Source organism: Enhydra lutris, unplaced genomic scaffold, assembly GCF_002288905.1.
Source record: "Enhydra lutris kenyoni isolate GAN:26980312 unplaced genomic scaffold, ASM228890v2 scaffoldscaffold21, whole genome shotgun sequence".
NCBI classification, from domain to species: Eukaryota; Metazoa; Chordata; class Mammalia; order Carnivora; family Mustelidae; genus Enhydra; species Enhydra lutris.
In genome coordinates, this window is record NW_019154105.1 from 251566 (window position 1) to 258213 (window position 6648).

Here is a 6648-nt window from a genome sequence, read left to right on the forward strand (position 1 = left end):
GAGGTACAATAACTTAAGTCATCTTAGTATTCCCCGTGCTTTGAGTCCTGTCTGGCACACAGCAGCAATAATCCCTCAGATGTTTCCTTAATGACAGCAAAGAACACATTTGAAACTAGCTTAGGTATTTTGATTTTTAATACACAGAATAAGTTAATGATATTTGAACCTCAGAAGGTATTGTCTGTTACCGTTAAAGGGTCTTTTAGAAATTCTCTCTAATGAGGCTCTCCTGCTGAGGTTGAGGGCACCCAGCTGGAGCAGGAGGCCGCTTGGCTGCAGCACCACAGGGAGGGTAAAGACATGCAGAAGAGAGAATGACTCAGAGGGACACACTGGTGCATCTGTTTGCTGGGGGATGTGGTTGTACAGAAGGAGCTATTCGGACATATCCAATGGAAGTTGTAAAAACACGGCTGCAGTCATCTTCTGTGACACTTTATATCTTGAACTTATCTTGAAGATATCTTGAAGATATCTTTATATCCTGAAGTTCAGTTGAACACCATGGCTGGAGTCAGTGTCAACCATGTAGTGTCTCCCGGACCTCTCCACTGCCTAAAAGTGATCTTGGAGAAAGAAAGGCCTTGTTCCTTGTTCAGAGGATTAGGTCCCAATTTAGTGGGGGTGGCTCCTTCCAGAGCAATGTACTCTGCTGCTTACTCAAACTGTGAGGAAAAGCTGAACGGTGTATTTGATCCGGATTCTACCCAGGTGCACATGATTTCAGCCGCAATGGCAGGCATTTACTGTACATTTCTCCCGAGAAAAAAGTGAGACCGTGTCATCTCATGCTCCCCATCCACAGGTCACTTCCTATAGAAATATGGACTAACTTAAACCTCGTTTTACTGCAATCACAGCGACCAACCCCATTTGGCTTGTAAAGATTTGGTTACAGCTTGATGCAAGGAACTGTGGAGAAAAGTGAATGGGTGCTTTTGAAGATATTCATAAAGTGCATCGGACAGATGGACTTAGAGGATTTTGTAGGGCGTGTCCGTTTCATATGCTGGCATATCAGATGGTTATCCATTTTGTTATTTTTGAACGTGTTAAGCGAAAGCTACTGGAATATAAGATTGCTTCTACAATGGAAACTGATGAAGAGTCTATGAAAGAAGCATCCGATTTTGTGGGAATGATGCTGCTGCCACCTCAAAAACTTGTGCCACAGCTACTGCATATCCACATGAAGTTGTAAGAACAAGACTACGTGAAGAGGGAACAAGATACAGATCTTTTTCTCAGACACTATCTTTGGTTGTTCAAGAAGTTTATGGATCTCTTTACCGTGGTCTAACAACTCATCTGGTGAGACAGATTCCAAACACAGCCATTATGATAGCCACCTCTGAATTGGTGGTCTGCTTTCTCAGTGGATAGCAACTTCAAGCTGCTGCCCTATAAAGAGGGAAGACCAAGAGATTACAGTGGACCATGCAGTATCGAAGCCAGCATGGTGGACAGAAGTAAAACGTTTGGGAACATGTAACTACGCCTAAATGGAAGTTTGGTTGTGGGAATTAAAGTAATCATAACCACATTATTTGGTCTTTTTCAGTAATATGAAAAAACAAAAAAACAAAACAAAACCCTAGGCTGCCTCTAAGAAAAAGCCTTTAGAAGCACACCTTTCTCCAAACTGCCATTTTCTCTACCATGTCCACAGGACACAGTTGCATTTTGTTGATTTATGGCAGAGTACAGTGTGTATTCCATGAGCACTTTTCCTGTCTTCTAAACAAAGCCATCCCTAATTGTATAAATATTATAACTATCCAAAGATAGTATTGACAGTCATAAATGTCTTACCTCTGGCTTCTGTGTAATTCATGTAAAATTGTAAAATAACAGGAATAAGTGAGACCCTTAGTATTACTTTCCCATTTCCTTGAGAGGATCTGTAATATTTTAAAATTAATTATTTGGCATTAATAGTCCCTAGTTTTGATAACTAATGAAATAATGTCAAAAGATCTTGCATATTTTTAGCTTTAAAATGTTTTGGCTTCCACTGCTAAGGGGTGCTTGATGTTGAGCATGATGTGGACACTTAAATTGTTCATTAACATATCAAGCCCAGTGGTAATGGTTTGAGACAGAAGAAACCAGTGAAATGTTGATTCTTGGCTGTTTGAATAACTTGAGCACATCCTCATATCTTCTCTAACTTTACAATATGTGAATGAATGTGGTTGTCTAGTCAGTGACTTAGTAGTTACAAACTTGAATTATCATCTATTATACCTAGATATTTTCTTAAAGTGGAAAAAATTCACTTCTGAATCTTTCTGTTTGCCTTCACATTAGAAATTTGAAGCATTAAATTATTTCCAGAAGATCAATATAGATTGCATTAATTTTGTAGAGAAAATGGTAATTTTCAGCTTTGCCCGAATAGGTTTCTTTTTCTAAGGTGACATTATAAATATCTGATGCAGTATAAACATAGAAGAGGGGCCCTCTGCTGTCTGATTGAGCAGGTAGTGATTCTAATTGATCACAGTTTTGTGAATGAACAAACTGCTTTTGACAAGAAATTTATGTTATACTGATTTCTTGAATGGTAAATCATAGAAAGACTCAAGTTAATTTAGATTAAGTTTCCTAACAGGATATAGCTTTTACATTTTGCTGTTGAGTTTAACTGTACCTTTTAGTATCTAAATGTATATATGTATGGCCCTTATGAAGATGTTTGCTGTTAATCTGTTAAGAGACTTTTGCTTACGGATGTTGCTATACTGGTGTATAAAACATCTGCAATTAAACTTCAGTGTGGCACTCATTTCAGCATAGATGAACTGTACATTTTGTGCAATGGCTTTATTTTAAGAATGACTCTTCGTGAATGCACTTTGTGGCCTTTTTTTGGAGGGGGTTGAGAGTAGAGTATTCCATGTTGAGATTTTTTTTTTTAAAACATTGGTCATGTATTAGGCAGAAACCATGTTCAAAACATTTTTCTGGGTTTTAGATACGGTGTTTGGAGATCCTTAATAATATAAATGTTTTTGTACATAGAGTGTTTACGTACACTCTAATGCCCTTAACACAGAAAATTGTAGCATGTCATTGCAAGCTTTCTCTGCTATCACCGATGAAACACAGTGCCTCTTAAATTCCTTCACCTTCTTAACTCCTTATAATGAACATAACTGGATGTTTTTGAGGTGCTTTGATTGGGATTACAAAAATATTCCAATCTCTTTGAAGACCAAAGGCAAATTCAGTTTCATTACCTTTGGGATTATTCATACCTTTTATGGTGAATTTTAGCTTTGACATTTATCATGAGAAACATGCCAAAAAAAAAAAAAATATATCTAGGGATTTCTAACTTAGACCTGTAGAGAAAGTCTCATCTATAGTGTCTGCCTGTTCAGGTGCCATTTATACTGCCTAATATAGTGCCATTTGCCTTGCAAATATTTGTAAACATTAGTTGTGTTGAATGTATGACAGAGATTCTCCCTAATGGAAATGATTTCAGTACACCACAAATGATTAAGAATGCTATGAAAACCAGCAGCTATGGTACATCTTATTGTGTAGTGTTAGCACATTCATAATAAATGTCCTTCGAGGATGAACATGTATTCTTTTCCTGTTTGTATTTATCAAGTAAAACTTATGTTGACCTTATATTCAGATTTTAAAAGTGAGTATTCTCTGGGTACTGGAAGAAAAGATCTTAGAGTCTTAGATTTTGTTTCTTTGTGCAACAACTGGAAAGAAGCAATGAAGCTTATTTTAGTTTTTTTTTTTTTCCAAAGTACAATCTGCCATCTTTACTTTCTGTATGACAAATAATTTTAAAAAGAAAAAATATATAAAAGTTGTATGTAAAGTTTGCCTCTGAAACATTTCTTTGGAGATTTTTTTTAATTGATGCAAATGTTTAAAAAGAAAAACACATACTTAAAGCATTGAATTTTTTTTTAAAGATTTTATTTTTATTTATTTGACAGAGATCACAAGTAGGCAGAGAGGCAGGCAGAGAGAGAGGAGGAAGCAGGCTCCCCGCTGAGCAGAGAGCCCTATGCAGCCCGCTCCCAGGACCCTGAGATCATGACCTGAGCCCAAGGCAGAGGCGAAGGCAGATGCTTTAACCCACTGAGCCACCTAGGCACCCCAAGCATTGAATTTTTTTAAGCTGTGTTTTGTCATCTATTTTCTATCAGATGACTTCTTATTTCCAGTACAGAGATCGGCAGCACTCTTCAGATTTGTCTGTACTTTTATTACAGAATTTTATCAGGAAATTGAATTGAACTTACTCAAGTTAAAGCAGTAGATATTGAAAGAGTATGCTCATAGAGCAGCAGATAGAACTTTGGTACTAGTGGCTCATAGACAGTTCACTAAATTTCAAAGTCCAGATCTGAGAATTCCCAACCCTGTGACTGTGGGTGGAATACAGAGCTTTTGAATCCAGGAGGAAAAAAAAACAACACAACTATCACCAAAGCTTTGTCTCTTAATTTTCATTATGTATGAATTTTGTGGAACCAGCGTTACTAGATGGGGGTCACTAGTAATTTATTTGTAATTTTGAAACCAGGATAGAATATTGTTAGATTATTCGATCCAGCCTTTGTCGCCTAAAACCTAATGCCTGTTGGGGAATAGCATGACTGTATTGGACCAGAGTGTTAAAAATAATGAGTGTTTATTCTTTTACTGGAGTATAAGCATGTTGGCATTTTTAGATTTAAGTCACTAAAAATACTGATTTGAACTTAAAGAATTTAAGTGCTAATAATCTATCTATCTATCCTTTACTCTTCCAGCATTGCTCATGCCTGTCTTTCATTGTTTACATGCTCTTCTGCCCAGACTATTAGCACTGTAGGGACCCCTTTTGGGCTGACAAATAAAATAGTTGAAACTTTCTATCTACTGATCATGACTTAAACATTCCTAAGAATAAAGGTATTTCTGAATGATATAATTAGAAGGAATTTTAATTATATGAAAATATTTCATACAATGTGCTAACTTTCTGTACTCAGTTCTCTTCTCCATCATGCACTTATATTTCTAGTAAATCTATACACTGCTTTTTATGCTACTCCTTTTAGAAACTGAAAATTCTAGTTTCACTCAGTTTTTTTGTTAATAAACACTTGAATTTGTACCCTTCATATGTGAACAATTAAATTATGATCTATTAGTCATAACTAAATAATCAACTTCAAAAGAAATGATATCTTTTGATCATTTATGTGAGGTTTGCTATTCTCCCATTTTATGTACATGGCTGTAAATTATGTGCATTTATTCTATTTATGTTAACTAGCTGAATTTTATTTGAATTGTTAAAATTAAAAAATTGAAATATCCTTAAAAAAAAGTATCACTAATGAGCTCTCACCCATGGCAGATTATTACTGAAAAACTGGGGGCATAGTTATATGAAGAAAGGAATGCTCCTAGTTATACATTAACGAACATTTTTAAAAGATTTATTTATTCATTTGGGGGAGGCAGAAGGAGAAAGAGAATCCTGATGCCAACTCTCCACTGAGTGTGGAGATGCACACAAAGGCTCAAACCCAGGACCCTGAGATCATGACCTGAGCCTAAATCTAGAGCCCGCCACCTAATTGACTGAGGCACCCAGGTGCCTCTATATTAATGAATATCAGGTTTTAAATTTCCTTAGAGAAAGCTCTTGCCTGCCCTGTCAGTGAGATGTTTTGAGCCCACACCCTTCCATTGGTATTTAATTTGTCAAATACATTTACTTCCTCCAACTTACCATATTGGTTCCAATTTATTTTTGTCTTTTATTTTGGTCCCGTGGGTCACTTCATCTCCCAGTATCAGAAAATTCTGGGTCCTGCTATGAAGCTTGTGTATTCAGTAATGGCACTCATTTTCCTTCTTCTTCTTTTTTTTTTTTTAAACTCTGATGTGTCTCATCAGCTGTTGAATCACCTCATTCTCATGACTGGTGCATCTTCTAATTATCCTTCTAACCAGAATTTTGATTACCAACGAAACTACCGAAACTACTGTAAACACCCATCTGTCTTATCTGACAGTGCAATACAAAATCAAAGCAGGAGTGTTTAAAAATAAATAGAATGAGTAACTAGTATCAACTGTAAATATCTTTAGTGATCTTCTAGAAAATGTTACTGAGGATGTGTAGACCAGCTCGTGCAGTGGATGCCTTAGAAAAACATAATAGCAATAATAATAATCCCTACACTTGCTCTGTGTCCGAGTCAGAGATTTGGGTTTTCTTTCAACGATAAGATATTCAGTCTTGTCTTTTTCCAATTTTATTCCATTCTCAATTTCACCAACATGGGTTGGAAAACCCCGGAGAAATTTAGATACTTAAGAATTTAACTGTATTTTTAAAAAATCTTTTCTATTATTTGTCATTTTTGTTATTACAACATTAAATGGCTATCAAATGTTGTGGCTTTTTATGACACCCTTGCTTTCAATCAACTTTATTCTTTATTTTCACACATCTGACGTAGCCCCCTAGTTTTTAACTGGTTTTTGGTTAACTTTTTTGGAGGGGGATAGGTTACTTTGTTAAGTCCAACCTACCTATGTATTTAGGTTCCCGCAGACCTTCCAAAGGACACCACCAAGGCTAGTCTATCCCGTGGCGCTTTAATA

General features: G+C 36.2%; 1 pseudogene; it reads left to right on the plus strand.

Annotated features, from left to right (window-relative positions):
• The first annotated feature begins 317 nt into the window (after positions 1-317).
• Positions 318-1386, plus strand: LOC111149324 (annotated as a pseudogene).
• The last annotated feature ends 5262 nt before the right edge of the window (positions 1387-6648 follow it).